The sequence below is a fragment of the Pinus tabuliformis genome, chromosome Q (assembly GCF_031772625.1).
Source record: "Pinus tabuliformis cultivar Carrire ecotype Pingquan chromosome Q, CPIR1, whole genome shotgun sequence".
In the NCBI taxonomy this organism is placed as follows: domain Eukaryota; kingdom Viridiplantae; phylum Streptophyta; class Pinopsida; order Pinales; family Pinaceae; genus Pinus; species Pinus tabuliformis.
The window spans coordinates 318,098,423-318,114,659 of NC_142296.1; positions in this window are offsets into that span (position 1 = coordinate 318,098,423).

Here is a 16,237-nt window from a genome sequence, read left to right on the forward strand (position 1 = left end):
CATGGATGTGATTGTAGAGAATTTGTCAAGCAGGTCTCCAACAGAAATGGGGGTCAGGTTTTGGCCTAGTTGCAACTACAATATTTCGTTGATGGATTCAACAGTGATGGTGAATAATACAGTATTGTAAGGAGCCATCACTGCTCTTTCATTGGGACTGTAGTTCATATGGCAATAGTGGACAATTTCACGGAAGATATGAACTCTAGGGAATTGGTAATTGGGAAAACCTAATTCCTAAAGACCTCTTTTGTCTGCATGGTTTAAGTGTTGGTCTCTGTAGCTACAATTTAACTTCCGTCGAGATTCATGGATAGAGGTGTCTTTGATTTGAAAGCCTTTGTCTGCCAAAGGGAGATGGTCTAAGTCCCGGTGGGGAGTAGAAATTGGTAGGACATTAAGTGCAACTGGAGTAGCCATCGTTAGTTCTTGTAGATTCAAGGACGGGGGTGAAAGGTTTTCTGTCAAATTGGAGGCAAATTAGTTCAATTCAGAGTAGTTTAGGATTGTTGGGCAATTGTTTACTTAATTACTTAATAACTTAAAGCAATTTAGTAATAGGTTTGTGAATTAAATAGGGTTTCTCAGTAATTTTGGGTAAATACCTAGTTTCGGCTCTAAACGGGTTGATGGGCAACTATGCATGGTTTGTAGGAGGCGTACGTGACTGAAGATTGGTTTGGAAGTTCAACAACTTCAGCATGTTGGTAGTTGGACGTGGGTTGACAGTTGCACGTACTCTGGCACTTGCATGGAGCTCTGAGCGGTCTTTTCACAATAAAACTAAAAACAATGAGTTTTTTGGTTTTATTTGTAAAGTCAACAAATTTGGTGGCTACACGGGGAAAGGTATGTTTGGTATTTAGCGGGGGATGAGACGTTTTTTCATCTAGTGGGAGTCGGTAAGCATGTTTGGATCACACCACTTTTGGGCTGGAGTGGTTTTAGGGCGAGGCCGCCTGATGCCATTCATCGCGCGCAACGTAGCATCAGGGTCCAAATTGAAACCACCCATATCAGGTAGGTAAAGTTCGACCTTCAGGGGCCGCCTGATATGATCGTCAACTATCAAATCAAATGAGACCTAATCGTATAGTGATCGGGGTGGGGTTTTGACATGAGGCTTAATGGATGGGCCCGACGGAGGTTCAAGCATGGTAGGATTAAGTTAATCAATGGATTATGGTAGATTAAGGGCATCGAGGGTGATTTCATTGGCAGATGGTTTGACTTGTAATTAAACACGGATTGATTAATTATGTTGGGTGTTATTCATAAAGTTTATATTTCAAACTTCGGGATAGGATATAAATATTAAGGGGTTTTAATAAATACATAGGAGAAAAGGGTTATTTTCTCAGGAGTTAATATATAAATAAAGTTATAAGTTAATATGAACGAAGGCGAATTTTTTTTTAGCGCTAAGTGTAAAATGAATTCTTTGCAATTTTTTTTTGCTTTTCACATAGAAACATAAAAACTTAGGCTAAGTATAGATTTGTGGGTTTTGGTGAAAAAGGGGTTTTATGGGGGGTAATGGATTTTCCTTGGGAAAAATAGTGTTTAAACCTTAGGAAAAGGGGTTTTGTCAGGGAAAATGAGGTGAAGTGAAGAAGGGTAATGTTTGCGAGGGGTATTTTAGTACTTAGGATCTATAAGTCATTACGCTGATGGTCCAGTCCCTCCAGAAGTTAGAGAAATGCTCTTAGCCCCTTTAACTTAAAATTTTAGGTACTTTAAGACTTTTCTTGGAAATTAGTTAAGTGGAAAATTTAATGAATGAGGGAGGTTAATCAATTGACTTTGTGTACCTTGATAAATGCTCAATTTTCATCCATAATTAGAATTTTGATGATGAAGGTGAATAATATGATCTTATCTAATCAATTATCACAATTCTGCAACCATTCTTCTACTTACCCATCTACTCATCCTAACATTTTTACTTCTCTTTTTTAGGGTGCACTTACACTAGCAAACCCTTTATCAAAACTTTTTCTTTTCTTTTACAAAAGTAATATATCTAAGTCTAACCTTATTACATGCAAGGGCTTAGATTTAACAATTAAGCTCCTTTTCTTTACTCTACCTATCTACTTATCTGCCAAGATTAAACAGTTTGGTCATATTTTATTCTCTATCTCTAAGCATAAAATTGAAAACATGAAATAGCTATGTTTAAACATTTTGACCATCCATGGATTGTGGCAAAGGTAACAAGATGCACACAATCTTTTATTTTGCATCAAAAGTAACTAGTAGTGGCATTTTGACTTGCACACTTTCATGGTATTTTTTCTTTCTTGGGGTTCATTTTTTCATCATTTTTTACCTTTTTTATTCTTTTTGTCCTTTGATTTTTCTTTTAGGACATACCCTCTTTACATTTTTTAATTTTTTTGAATTTAGAATATGGAAAACATTTGTAGAAAGCAAAGGTATGTACGTATTACAGATTTGACATCAACCATTCAAAAATTATGACTCTTAATGGTATATGAACATAACATATTGAACTATAATCCTTCTGCATGTTTAGTTTCTACAAATTATAAGTTAATATCATTGTTTTGCAAATTAGAGTTGTGTTGTAGAGTAGAGTAGATTTTAATAAAATTCAACTCATCTTTTCCATGTTAATTTACTCTATCACCAAGATCACTCAGCTAGGGCAAATGGAGGACATTGTGGGAAAAAAATTTGGTGCAAGATAGTGATGAGCCCCAAATTTGGTAACATTTTGGGCTCATTTGGCCTAACTACCTCTGCTCAATCCTTCATTTTTCATAACTTATGAATCATTTTTTAGTATATTTATGTCATTTGTACGAATGAGGGCAGTCACTATTCCTAGGTGGCTAACACGTGCTTATTTCAGGTTTTTTGACATTTAATGGAGCAAAACCACGCAGATGAGGGCTAGGAGACAGCCAATATGGGGTTGAGGATTCGTAGGAGGGTTTTCCATAGCATTAAATGGCCTTCCTCAGGATTTTCACCCCCAACTTTGAGCTTTGACAGCCACCACAATCGGATCTAGAATGCAGCCAAACGGATTTTGAGGAAGCAACAGTTCACTCTTAGTTTGGTCAGCCAAGCCCCACTGATTTAGGAGGCCAGCTTGGGGCCTCGAGATGTATAAATGATAGGGATTTAGCCTTCGAAAAGGACTTTTGAAACCTTGTTGCACATTCTGGATTACGAGCTGCTAGCTCTGTTTTGCTCTTTTGTAGCCATTATTGGCATGTTATTTGACTTATGATTATTATCTTTTAATGGAAAGCAGGCAGATTTGGGTTCAATTCTGAGTTCTTAAAGGAACCATAGCTCTCGGGGTTGGGCCCAACCAGAGAGCCTAAGGCCTCCTTCCTTTGTATTGTTATCTTTCTTTCAGCATTATGGTTTTTATCTACATGCATTTGAAACACAGTTGTTGAATCAGATTTCTTGGCATGGTTAAGTAGGTCATTGGTAGAAGATAGAGTTGCTTTAGCTATTTAGAATAAATTGAAGAGATTAGAGTTGATAAAGGTTCCAGAAAAGGGTTGCTTGCACACTCATTTTCACCTCTTTCTAGGGGCTGGAATTGCAGACAGTGCTGCCCACCAAAACCATTGGTTTACACGTTCATGCAATCTGTGGTGTAATACTTTCGGTTGTAGAAGTGTCCATGCGTTCAGATCTCTTGAAATGTTTCTTTGTTTCAGTACCATGCATGATTCTCCTTAGAAATAATGTTGTTGTTCATTGGTTTTATTAAACAGTTAGAATAGGTTAATAAGATTTCGGTTATGTGCAGGATGTGGATGATTTGTTTCATTTACACTGTGAAGCGCTAGTCCCTCACTCTCTTGTCCTTCTAAGTCATGCCCAGGCCAACTACTCATCTCCCAATTAGACCCCTTGTCTCTCAACCATTCTATCACCCTCGTTATTCTGCCTTCTTCTCCCTTCCATTCCCTCTGCCCTCTTCAAGACAACCTAGCTTTGCACACCCCCTCTTCATCTCATCTCTCTGTCCCTAAGTCATTACAAACCCCTCTCCTACCTCCCTATCCACCCATGCAGCCTCCTCCACTCACCCATCACCCAAAAATCCGATTGTAGAACATCCTGTAGGAATTACTGAACATCCTGTAGAAGTTCTGAAACATCCTGTAGAACCCCTGCAGACTTCCTGTAGAAGCTCATAAGCACGGTTTCTGGGAGCCAAAATTTGTGAGACTCTCTGGAAGGGTGTTAGGGACCCCTTAGACCCTCTCTAAACTTTCCCAACCTTTTCCAAACCTTCCACCTCCTTGATCCACCTCTGCACAGTAAAGATCCAGTTAGAAGCACATGCATAATAATTCCAACAACTTGAACAAAAATACAAAAATATGTTCTCTTCAGATCAAAGTAGTCTAGACACATGCATCTCACCTTCCTAGAAGTAATGGCATCTATTTCAGTAGTTTGCATTCCCACCTTTGCATCAGTAAGACTAGCTGGTAGAATTAGGGTTTGCTAGGGTTTGCATTTCTTGTTCGCTTTCAGTTCCTTTTTTGCAAATAGATTAGCTTCTTTTGATATTAGCTTTCGTCCATCAGTTAAAAAGCTTCTTCTGAGAGCTCATAGAAGTTGGCTTGAGCCCCTAGCGTACTTGTGCCAGATGACCAAGTGACAGCTGCGACAAGAGCTAGTACTTGTGCATACAGCACCGTCACTTCCAAGTTTGTTACGAACTACCGCGTTGATAAAACTAAAGAAGGAAACTCCAGGAGTTGTAGCATTATTGCTACAATACTGAAGCCCACCATCTTTTTGGCACTATTGCCGGGGAAGCATCAGAGTATTAGTGATTGTTGCTTTTCTTCTATTTTCCTACTCTTGCCTTCTCCTAAGTAGTTTATTTCATTTCCATTCTGCAAAAGTAGCATAGACATTTCCTGCTTTCATAGATTAACATTTCAATTCTACAATTTCAATTCTACAAGCGTAGATTAGCATTTCAATTCTGCAAGCATAGACTAGCATTTCAATTCCTGCAATTTCATTTGAGCAAAATAGATTAGTTCTTGCCTGCTTTCATTCCAATTCCGCATTTTCATTTCAGCAAGATAGTTAGTTGTAGTTCAGTCTGTTTCAGTTTTTGCAAGTACCAGAGAAAAAAACAAAAGCAATCAGAAGTCTTTTCATTTCATGCCTCGTAGAAACCGAGATGAAATAGGCAAATTCTTACCCAACACCCCCACCACATCACTAAGTCACCCTTCTCTCTTCTTTGGTGATAGTGATCCAGAAGAACCTATAGGTGAACCTCCTGAGATATACAAAGATCCTATAGCAGAAGAAGAGTTAGAAACCACTCCATCTGAAGCTATGGCTGACAATAGGGGAGAAGATGAGAGAATTGAAGGTGCCTTTCCCATCCGAGAGACCAATGGAGACATGAAAATGAAGAACATCAGTCCCTCCGCTTTACCTCACTTCCATGGACTGACTACTGAAGACCCTGATACCTTCCTGTTTGAGTTTGCTGTCCTTTGTCGAAACTATGACTATACCGAGGATGAGAAAAAGCTGAAATTCTTCCCCTCTACCCTTAAGGATGCAGCACTACGCTGGTTCATGGGCTTACCTGGGAACAGTATCACCACTTGGGCTCAGATGCAGTAAGCTTTCAATACCAAGTACAGGGACTACTGTAGGTCCAAGGAAACCAAGGGAGAAATCTTTCGGATGACCATGGGGAATGATGAGTCTTTAGAAGATTACGAGGAAAGGTTCCAACTCAGCTATAAACGGGCTAGGTGCACACTTGACCCTGAATACCTCAAGTTGGTCCTGCTCCGAGGAGTCCCTGAAGACCTCTTAGATACCCTTCACATGCTAGCTGGAGGAGATATTTACCAACTACCTTATGAGGACATAAAGACTGTGTTTAAAAACCACTCTAGGGAAGCCCGAAAAAGAGGTAGAGGAAACCTCCTCTCAGCTGGTATTCCTTTCTCCAAACATGAGTTCGCAAATCAATTAGAGGACCTCAAGAGTGAGGTGAGACAGACCATTGCCATGCAACTTGATACATTTCGAATCCAGCAGAAGAAAGAAGAAGCTGAGAGGGCCTTAGCTATCTTCTGCCCTAGGTGTACAAGGAAACACCCTAAGAACGAATGCCCATTACATTCGGTTGAAGTATGTTTTGTTTGTGAGGAGGACCACCCCACAAACCAATGTCCAACCTTACTTGGGCTTAAAGCCATGTATCAAGGGACAGAAGCCCCCACTAAACCTCTCTATTTCCTTAACCAAAGGAGGCCACATGGACCTAGACCTTATCAACAGGGGATGCAAGGGACGCCCCAAACCTATTACAGCCCCAACCAATCTGCTCCTATGCCTTCCTGGGGACCCCCTGTTCATCCTTCCTGGTCTCTACCTCCTCCATGGTCTTATCCACCTCAGTACCATACTCAGCCCACTACTCCTTCATTTCACTCACATGCCCAGCCACAGCCTCAGTGGAATGCACCTTAATCGGGGTGGAGGCCCCAGTACAATACTCCTCCCGCCATTTTGCCTCCACCACCAGTTCAACCACAACCATTACCTCCTGCTCCTCCAAGGCAACCTCAAATGCCTGCTCAACCGAACCCAAACCCCAACAACAGACAAGACCAGCAGGTATATACTGGGGAAACATCATGCCCTACCTATGCTGTGGAGATCCAGGAGATCAATCTGCGATCTGGAAAGAATCTTCCGGATCGCCAACCTCCTCCCCCAGAGGACGAGGAAGATAAACAGGAAAGTGAACCAAAGGCTATTCCAGCCTTTCCTGAGAGACTAACAGCCACCGCACAACCCAACCCAGAGGAGGATGAGCTTCTGGGAGAACTCAACCAGTTGTGTGTAAAAATACCACTTCTCCAAGCCATCAAAGATGTACCGATATACAACAAAATGGTTAAGGAAAAGAGTTTTAGACACCCAGGCAAGCGAAAGAGAGATGCTTCAACCATCAATGTCATAGGACAACTGTCTGATCTTATGTTGGGACAAGTCATCTGCCGAAAGTATTTGGATCCTGGGAGTCCTGTAGTGGATGTCCACATCAATGGCACCATCATACCTCACACCTTGATTGATCTGGGGGCTGCCATTAATGTGATGACCAGAGATACCATGCTCAAACTCAACCTTCAGGGTTCCTTGAGAAAGACCTTGACAGTCCTACAACTAGCAGATCGCTCCACCGTGACTCCCGAAGGGATCGTAGAGGATGTCTTGGTCTCGGTTAACTCTTGGGAGTACCCTGCAGACTTCTTGGTTCTGAAACCAAAGGCAAAGCTTACTGGATACCCTCTCATTTTGGTAAGGCCTTGGTTAGCCACTGCAGATGCTTACATAAGCTGCCATGCAGGAAACATGACCATCAAAAATGGTCCTATGTCCAAGCAGCTAGTCCTGTACCCTCCTGCCCAACCCTTATTAGAGCATGACTTACCACTTTGGTTGGAGGAAGGAGAAGAGGACGAGGTGTACTCAGCACCTTTGTGCACCCTAGACACCACTAGGGGAGGCCTCCCAACCGAGGATGATTTGATTGAGACCTTGATTCAGACTCCACCTCCCAGTGCATTGTCCTTAGAAGAATTGGTGGAGGATGCCCAAGCCAGCACCTTAGTGGACCTTTGTGTGACCAACCCCGTCACTCCCAGAGTCAAAAATGTGGAGTTCGGTCCTGAGAGAACGTTAAAGATCAGCTCCTCCCTATCTCCTTCCCAGGAAAAGGAGCTGTGTAGTCTGTTGGCCAGTCATCTAGATGCTTTTGCTTGGAACTATAAGGAGATGAAAGGAGTTCATCCTTCGGTCTGTACCCATCACATCTACATCAAAGAAGACTGTAAACTGGTTAGACAACCCCAAAGGAAAATGAATCTAGCCCTTAAGGACATCGTCAAGGAGGAATTACAAAAACTGTTGGATGCCGGATTCATTTACCCCATCTCGGATAGCGAATGGGTGTCCCCTTTGGTGTTGGTTCCCAAGAAAAACGGGAAGTGGAGAATCTGTGTGGACTACCGAGAACTTAACAAAGCTACCAAGAAAGAACATTTTCCTCTACCTTTCATAGATCAAGTGTTGGATGGACTGGCAGGAAAGAAGTTTTTCTCTTTCCTAGATGGGTTTAGCGGGTATAACCAGATCCAAATCAGCCCGGAAGACCAAGATAAGACCACCTTCACTTGTCCTTGGGGTACCTTTGCTTACCGAGTTCTTCCCTTCGGACTATGCAATGCTCCTGCCACCTTCCAGAGAGCCGTCTTGAGCATCTTTTCTGAGCTGGTCCATGATTCGGTGGAAATCTATATGGATGACTTCACTCCTTATGGGTCCAACTTCCAGGAAGCATTGTCCAATCTGGGAAAAGTCCTAACCAAGTGCATTAAGATGAACCTGTCCCTTAGTCCTGAAAAGTGTGAATTCTTGATGACTAAAGGGACCGTGCTAGGCCATACCATTTCTTGCCAAGGGTTACAGGTGGATCCTAACAAAATTGCTCTCATCAAGAAGGTTCCACCTCCTCAGAAGGTAACAGATGTTCGAAGTTTCTTAGGATTAGCGGGACATTATAGGAGATTCATTAAAGACTTCAGCAAGCTAGCCTTACCATTGTTTAGCCTCTTGGCAAAAGATGTTGAGTTTAAATGGACTGACGATTGTCAGAAGGCTCTGAATGAATTAAACGACAAGTCGGTGTCTGCCCCAATCTTGAGAGGTCGAAACTGGGCCCTACCTTTCCACATCCACACTGATGCCTCGAACAAAGCCATAGGGGAAACCTTAGGACAAGTTGAACAAAAATTTCCATATGCCATTTACTTTGTCAGCAAAAACTTATCCAAGGCAGAACTGAATTACATTGTGACTGAGAAGGAATTCTTGGCCGTGGTCCATGTACTGAACAAATTCCGACATTATATCACTGGATATCAAACATTTGTGCACACTGATCATGCTGCAATTAGATATTTAACGAATAAAACGGATGTGAATGCTCGTATTATTAGATGGTTACTTTTGTTGCAGCAGTTTGATTTGACTATTGTTGACAAACCAGGTAAAGAAAATGTTGTTGCTGACTTTTTGTCTAGATTGGATTTACCTGCACGGGAGGATGGAACAGTGGATGACCAGATGCCCGATGAACATCTGTTTGCTATCTCAATACTCTCTCCATGGTTTGCTGATATAGCAAACTACCTTGTCTCAGCACAGTTTCCTCCGCACCTATCCTCAAAAGAGAAGAGCAGGATCATATGGAAGAGTGCCTCATTCACTTGGATCGGGGGCAACCTGTTCAAGCTTGGTCGTGATCAGATCTTAAGGCGTTGTGTAAGGGAGGAGGAAGTCTTTGATATCCTCCTCACCTGTCATGACGGGCCTTGTGGAGGACATTTTGCAGCAAAGAGGATTGCCTTCAAAATCTTGCAGGCAGGCTACTATTGGCCCATGCTTCATCAAGATGTCAGAAGGTATATCAGCTAGTGTGACCGATGCCAAAGGATGGGGAAACCGACTCGAAGGGATGAAATGCCTCTCCAACCTCAAGTGACTCTTGAGCCATTTGAGAAGTGGGGTATGGATTTTGTGGGTCCGATCAATCCTCCTTCGAGGCAAACGTCTTACATCATTGTGTGCACAGACTACCTGACAAAGTGGGCAGAAACCAAGGCAATCAAAGCAGCGACAGAAGAAAAGGTGGCCGAGTTCTTAAGAGAAAACATCTTCTACAAATTTGGCTACCCAAGAGAGCTAGTCACCGATCAAGGAAGCCATTTCACCTCCAACTTAATTGAAGACCTGCTAGCTCATCACAAAATCAAGCATAGGACTTCCACCCCCTATCATCCTCAGGCAAATGGGCAGGTGGAAGTCACCAATAGAGCACTAGAAGGGATCTTGACTAAGGTGGTGAGCAACAGTAGAAAAGATTGGGCAGATCGCCTGGTTGAGGCCACATGGGCTTACAACACCACTTGGAAGACCACAACCGGCTTCACACCTTATGAGCTAGTCTATGGGAAGAGAGCTCTGCTATCAATTGAATTCGAGTACAACACCTTGAGGATGTCCGCTCAGCTGGACCTAGATCTTAGCCATGCCCAACAAGAAAGATTATTGCAGCTGAATGGATTGGAAGAGCACTGAATGTAGGCCCTTCTTCACTCAGAAGTGGTTCAACTTCAGAGGAAGGTGTGGCATGACCAACACCTCAAAGACAAGGAATTTCAGTCGGGAGATTGGGCACTGTTGTATGATTCCAGGGATAAGGATTTCAAGGGGAAGCTAAGAACCAGATGGCTGGGACCATATGCAGTGGAAAAATGTCATGACAATGGATCTGTTCTTATTTGGGCCATTGATGATGAGGCCATCCCTATGCTTGTCAATGGACATCGACTGAAGATCTACAGGAAACCTCTCTCAAGACAAGAATTCATCAAAACTATGGAAAAATCAGTGCTGGTCATCGAGAAGGGTTCTGCCTCTATTTTGGGCATACCCTGAAGATCTATAACAAAAAAAAAAAAAAAAAAGAGAAAAAATAATAATAAAGATCCTTGGGTGAAAACCTTTCTGAGGCTCCCAAGGCAGATGGTAGGGGTGAAAACCTCATTGAGGCGCCCCTGCTGTCTTTCAAAAAAAAAAGATTTGAAAAAGACCCTTGAGTGAAAACCTCTTTGAGGCGCTCAAGGTAGATGGTAAGGGTGAAAACCTCATGGAGGCACCCCTGCTGTCTTCCAAAAAAAAAAAAAAAAAAAATAGGGACAGCAAGTTCACAATGTGGCAATGCATGCAGGTTGCAGGTATTCTATGAAGGAAAAGAGGTCCCTCAACTCAAGGACAAGGGTCCTTACTATGCTACCAGGTGACCTCACCAGCACTCCCTCCGGAAACACTCATCTTCTCCAAGGTCTGGGCACGATTTGATCACATTTTAGTCTTCTACAGGAAGCTACAGGACTTTCTATAGGAAGTTATGTATTTCTACAGGAAACTTCCTGTAGAAGTTTTGGACGGCCCAGAACTAATTGTGTGGGGAGATCTAATGCCCGAGGTCCAACATGGAGGCATGCAAGTTAATATTTTCTCCATCACGCACTGCTGTCACCTCCTTCTACCACCCCAGTTGCCATGCAATGGAAATACCTGCACAGTCAAATCAGAACACTGAATTATCAGAGGAAGCGATTCTCAAACGGAAAAAAGATGCAGAGATACCATGCAATACTTATCAAAGGCATCCGAGGGCCCTGCGATCATGGCTATGATGCCACCGTCTCCACTGTCTCAGCATGCACCCGAGGAGGAAAAACTGCTACAGGACATCCTACAGGAATCCCGTAGCAGTTCATCCAGCTAGAGTGTACACCATTAAATCGCCTGCAACATGCAATAATAGAGCGGGCACATGCAGCCGAGTCACAAGCTTCGTCATCAGCGGCAGTCTGCAAGATAGGACCCTTGGGCCTGTGCAAATAGCAGCAGCGAGCAAATCTAATCACCATTGTCCTGAAACCTGGAAAATCATGTCACGGCCGCACAGGTAAGTTCCTCGCCCTTTCTTTCGTCAAATTACATGAATACTACTCTAGAATGTTTGCAAGTATGAAATGAATGGGTTGAGCAGTCGAATGGACATTCAACTGGCCACGACAACCAATCAGATGGTCTAGTCGGATTTGGAAAGTGGTGGTCGTGGCAAGTAAAACGGGTAGTGGACACGTGAGAAGCGTCCAGTCGGGGAGAAGCGCGATTTAACGGAAATGGCGGCGACAGATCTGCGGGGAATGATGCGGCAGTCGGGGAGATTTGCAGTGAATGAGTAGGTGACGTCGTCCAACGGTCCGGCAGGGACATCTCATCCCCGCGCCATGAGTTTGGTCCGGATTCAAATCTACTAGCTGGATCGCCACTCCACTCATTTATCATCAGCCGTTTTGAAGTCAAGTGAGCATCCGAATTTCTCTGAAGCTCGTTACTCCAAGTCTTCGGCTTGTTTGAACGTCTGGTAGCGGCATAGAAGACACAAAACCATTGCCGTGCTCTCCAGACTACAACACCGTCCCTTCAAAGTTTGTTACGAACTACCAGGTTGATAAAATTAGAGAAGGAAGCTCCAGGAGTTGTAGCATTATTGCTACAATACTGGAGCTCACCAGATAGACCTTTGACGGGTACTAGCATTGCCTAAGGGGCTCCCACATCCTTCATTCACCTTTTTCTAACATCATCCACCTTGTTATAGCTTCAATATGCCATATTTCATCAAAAATATCTTGGAACCCCCTCCTATAGCAAAGCAAGGCCTCTTGTAGCAATACAAGGCCTCTTGTAGCACTTCCTATAGCAGACCTGTAGCATTGTTTTCTTCAACCAGATTTTCTCTTGATTATAGCTGTTGGATATTGAAGTTGAATAATGGCTCAGAAGCCTTGATTTTGTGATCAAGGAAGACTCTAAAACCACTCCAACACCATCCTGTTCTCTATGAAAACATAAGACAACAAATAGAATTAGAATTAGAAGGTTTTCCCTATAATTGGGTTGAAGATTGAATTTCTCATTTTCAAGAAAGTTGCAAATAGATAAATGATTCATGAAAGTAGGATTTTCATTTTATTAAGTATGAAAATAGATTAGCATGGTTTAATTCTGTAACTAGACTATCCTTTTCCTTTCATGCAATTTCAATCAACATTTACATTGAATGAATGGAATTTTCACTTATGTAGTTAGCATCATGTTCATATCCTTGCAATAATGACATGATTTTCCATTTTTATTTTGTTGAAGGAGTGGTCTATAAACACCTTGATTTGATGTCATGATTGAGGGTGACATGAGTAGAACCTAACCTATAATGCATATAACATTGTCACCTCTAACTTTGTACTAACCTTGGGTTGATATTTTAAGTTGAAAACCCTTGGGAGTTGCAACATTCTTGGTGCAATACTGGGCCTCATCAATTTTTTGCATTGCTTCCAGGGAGGTGTCTAAGTAGGTGTTAATTCTACCTAGGAGTTGTTTTTTTTTATTTTTGCATCAGTCCTACTATTTTGGAAAGAAAAGTGAAAATTAAAAAAGAAAAAAGAAAAAAAACAAATCTAGTTCTTTCATGCCTTGTAGGAGTAGGGATATTCAAAGGAAATTATTACCAAAAACTCCCACCCCTTCAAGTGGTCAATCTTCATTCCTCTTTGGTGATTTTGAACTTCCCTCCTCGATTATAGGGGAGTTAAAAGACCCTCTAGATGAGCAACCTGAACTTTTTGAGGAATCCATAGGGGGAGAAGAACCTATCTCACGTACCCAAACCATGGATGAAGACAACACAATGATATTTTCCCTATTGGAGAAACTAATGGGGAGGGGAGAATGAAGAATATAAGCCCTGCCCTGCTTCCAAATTTACATGGTCTAACCTCTGAGGATCCTGACACATATATGTTTGATTTTTTATTGTCTATAGGACCTATGACTATGCATTGGATGAAAATAAATTAAATTTGTTTCCATCTACCCTCAAAGATGCATCCTTGCACTAGTTTATGATTTTACCTGGAGGCAAGATCCCTACCTGGGCCCAAATGCAACAAGCCTTTAATGACAAGTACATGGATTACTATAGGTCCAATGAAATAAAGGAGTAGATATTTAGGATGACCCATGGACTTAATGAATCCTTAGAGTACTATGATGAAAGATTGCAACTCAATTATAGGAGGGCTAACTATACCCTTGATCATGAGTCAGTAAATCTAGTTCTTCTCCGAGGGATCAAGGAGGATGTAAAGGAAACCCTCAATATTCTATATGGAGGAGATATCTACCAATTTCCTTATGATGACATCAAAAATATATTGAAGAATCCCTCTAGGGATGCTAGTAAAAACGGTAGGTCTAGCCAAACCTTGGTTAATTCCTCTCCTTCTACAACAACAATCAAGCATGTGATAGAAAGTATGTTGGAGGATTTTAAGAGTGAAATTTTTCAGACCATTTCCCTGCAAATGGATACTATGAAAATCAAAAGGAAGTAAGAGGAATAATAAAGGCCACTAGTTATCTTCCACCCTAGATGCACTAAGAGAAATTCCAGGAATGAGTTCCCACTGAATGTCACAGAAGTCTACTTTGTCTATGAAGAAAACCATGCAATAGAAAAATGTACCTCTCTATCAGGCCTAAAGGCTATATACCATGGCGTAGAAGGTGGTTGAGATAAACTCTTCTTCATTAGCCAAAGTAGGCCTCACAGAAGTCTACTTTGTCTATGAAGAAAACCATGCAATAGAAAAATTTACCTCTCTATCAGGCCTAAAGGCTATATACCATGGCGTAGAAGGTGGTTGAGATAAACTCTTTTGAATGTGATTTACACCGAAATTTCTTCTGATAATTGTTATGGATCACAGAAGCCTCAATTCAACCAGGCCTCAAGACCCTCGACGATATCAACAGAGAATGTAAGGTGTGCACTATCCTGATTACAACCCAAATCAACATGCACCTTTTCATACTTGGTACCCTTTGACTGATCCATCATGGTCCACACTTCCTCATTGGCCTCATGCTCTTTAATATCCTCCTCAGCCTATTAACCCTCCTTTTTAGCCATATCCACCCCAATCTTCCCAATGGGGCAACGCCTCACCAGTGTGGATGCCTCAAACAACCCAACCTTTTACTTTACTTCCTCCAACTCAACCTCAACCACAACTCCCTCACCATAATACACCTAAGAAACCTCAAATTCCTTCCCGACCTAATCCAAACGCAAATAATAAGCATGCATAATAGGTTTAGAGTGGGGAGACATCCTATCCTACTTATGCTTTTGAAATCTAACAGATTGGTCTGGGAAGGTGCTCCCAGATAATCACCCACCTTATCCACCTAGATCGATTGAAGAGTAGAAGGAAGAGACTTACCCTCAAGCCAATTCACCCCCTTATCCTGAAAGGTTGCTTCACCCTAAACAACAAACACCATAAGAGGTTGAACTTATAGGATAATTGAAGAACTTGTGTGTCAAAATACCCCTTCTCTAGGCCATCAAGGATGTTCCCATTTACAACAATCTTGTCAATGAAGAATGTTTCAGAAGGCCTAAGATAATAAGAAGAGATACCCCCACTATCAATGTGGTTGGACAACTATCTGATCTGAAGCTTGGGAGGGTGATATCGCCCAAGCATGTAGATCCTAGTAGCCCAATAGTGGATGTGCACATCGATGGAATTATGGTCCCTAATAACTTGATTGACCTTGGGGCTGTAATCAATGTATTTACCAAGGAAGCCATTTTCAAGAAAAACCTCCAAGGAGCCTTGAGGAGGATCACTATTGTATTTCTACTTGGAGACATGTCTAAAGTATCTCCTGACATAGTTATTGAGGATGTAAAGGTCTCCATTGACTCCTTTGGATATCCAACAATTTTCCTTGTCCTCCATCCGAAAACCAAGTTTAATGGCTACCATCTCATCTTGGGAAGATATTGGTTGGCCACTACTGATGCCAACATTAGTTGTAGGGTTGGGAACATGACCATAAAATATGGGAATCTCTCAAAAAAACTAGTGTTGTATCCTCTTGCTTAACCTTTTGTTGAGCATAACTTTCCCTTGTGGTTAGAGAATGAGGAAGAGGAATAATTTTATCAAACAATCCCCTACCCAACTTTCACACTGGACATTGTTATAAGGGAGGGAAACTTGATGAAGATGACCTTATTAACCATATATTACATAATCATCCTCTCACTACCATGCTAGCTGATGAACTAATAAAGGAGCCTGAAGGTAGTCCTTCGACTACTTTTCTCTTCTAACTCTAGCCTAGAACATTCCAAGGTTGTGGGAATTAGCCCATTCATAACTCTAAAGATCAACTCCTCTCTCTCACTCGAACAAGAGGATAAATTATGCAGTGCATCGAGGCAACACCTAGATGATTTTTCTCAGGATTATAATGAGATGAAGGGTCTATATCCCTTAGTTTGCACTCATCATATCTACATAAAAGAGGGATGCAAGCCCATGTGCTAACCCTAGAGAAGGATGAACCCAAATCTTAAGGATATTATGAAAGAGGAATTACAAAATCTACTAGATGTAGGGTTCATATGTCCCATTTCAGATAATGAGAAGGTGTCCCCTCTTGTTTTAGTACCCATGAA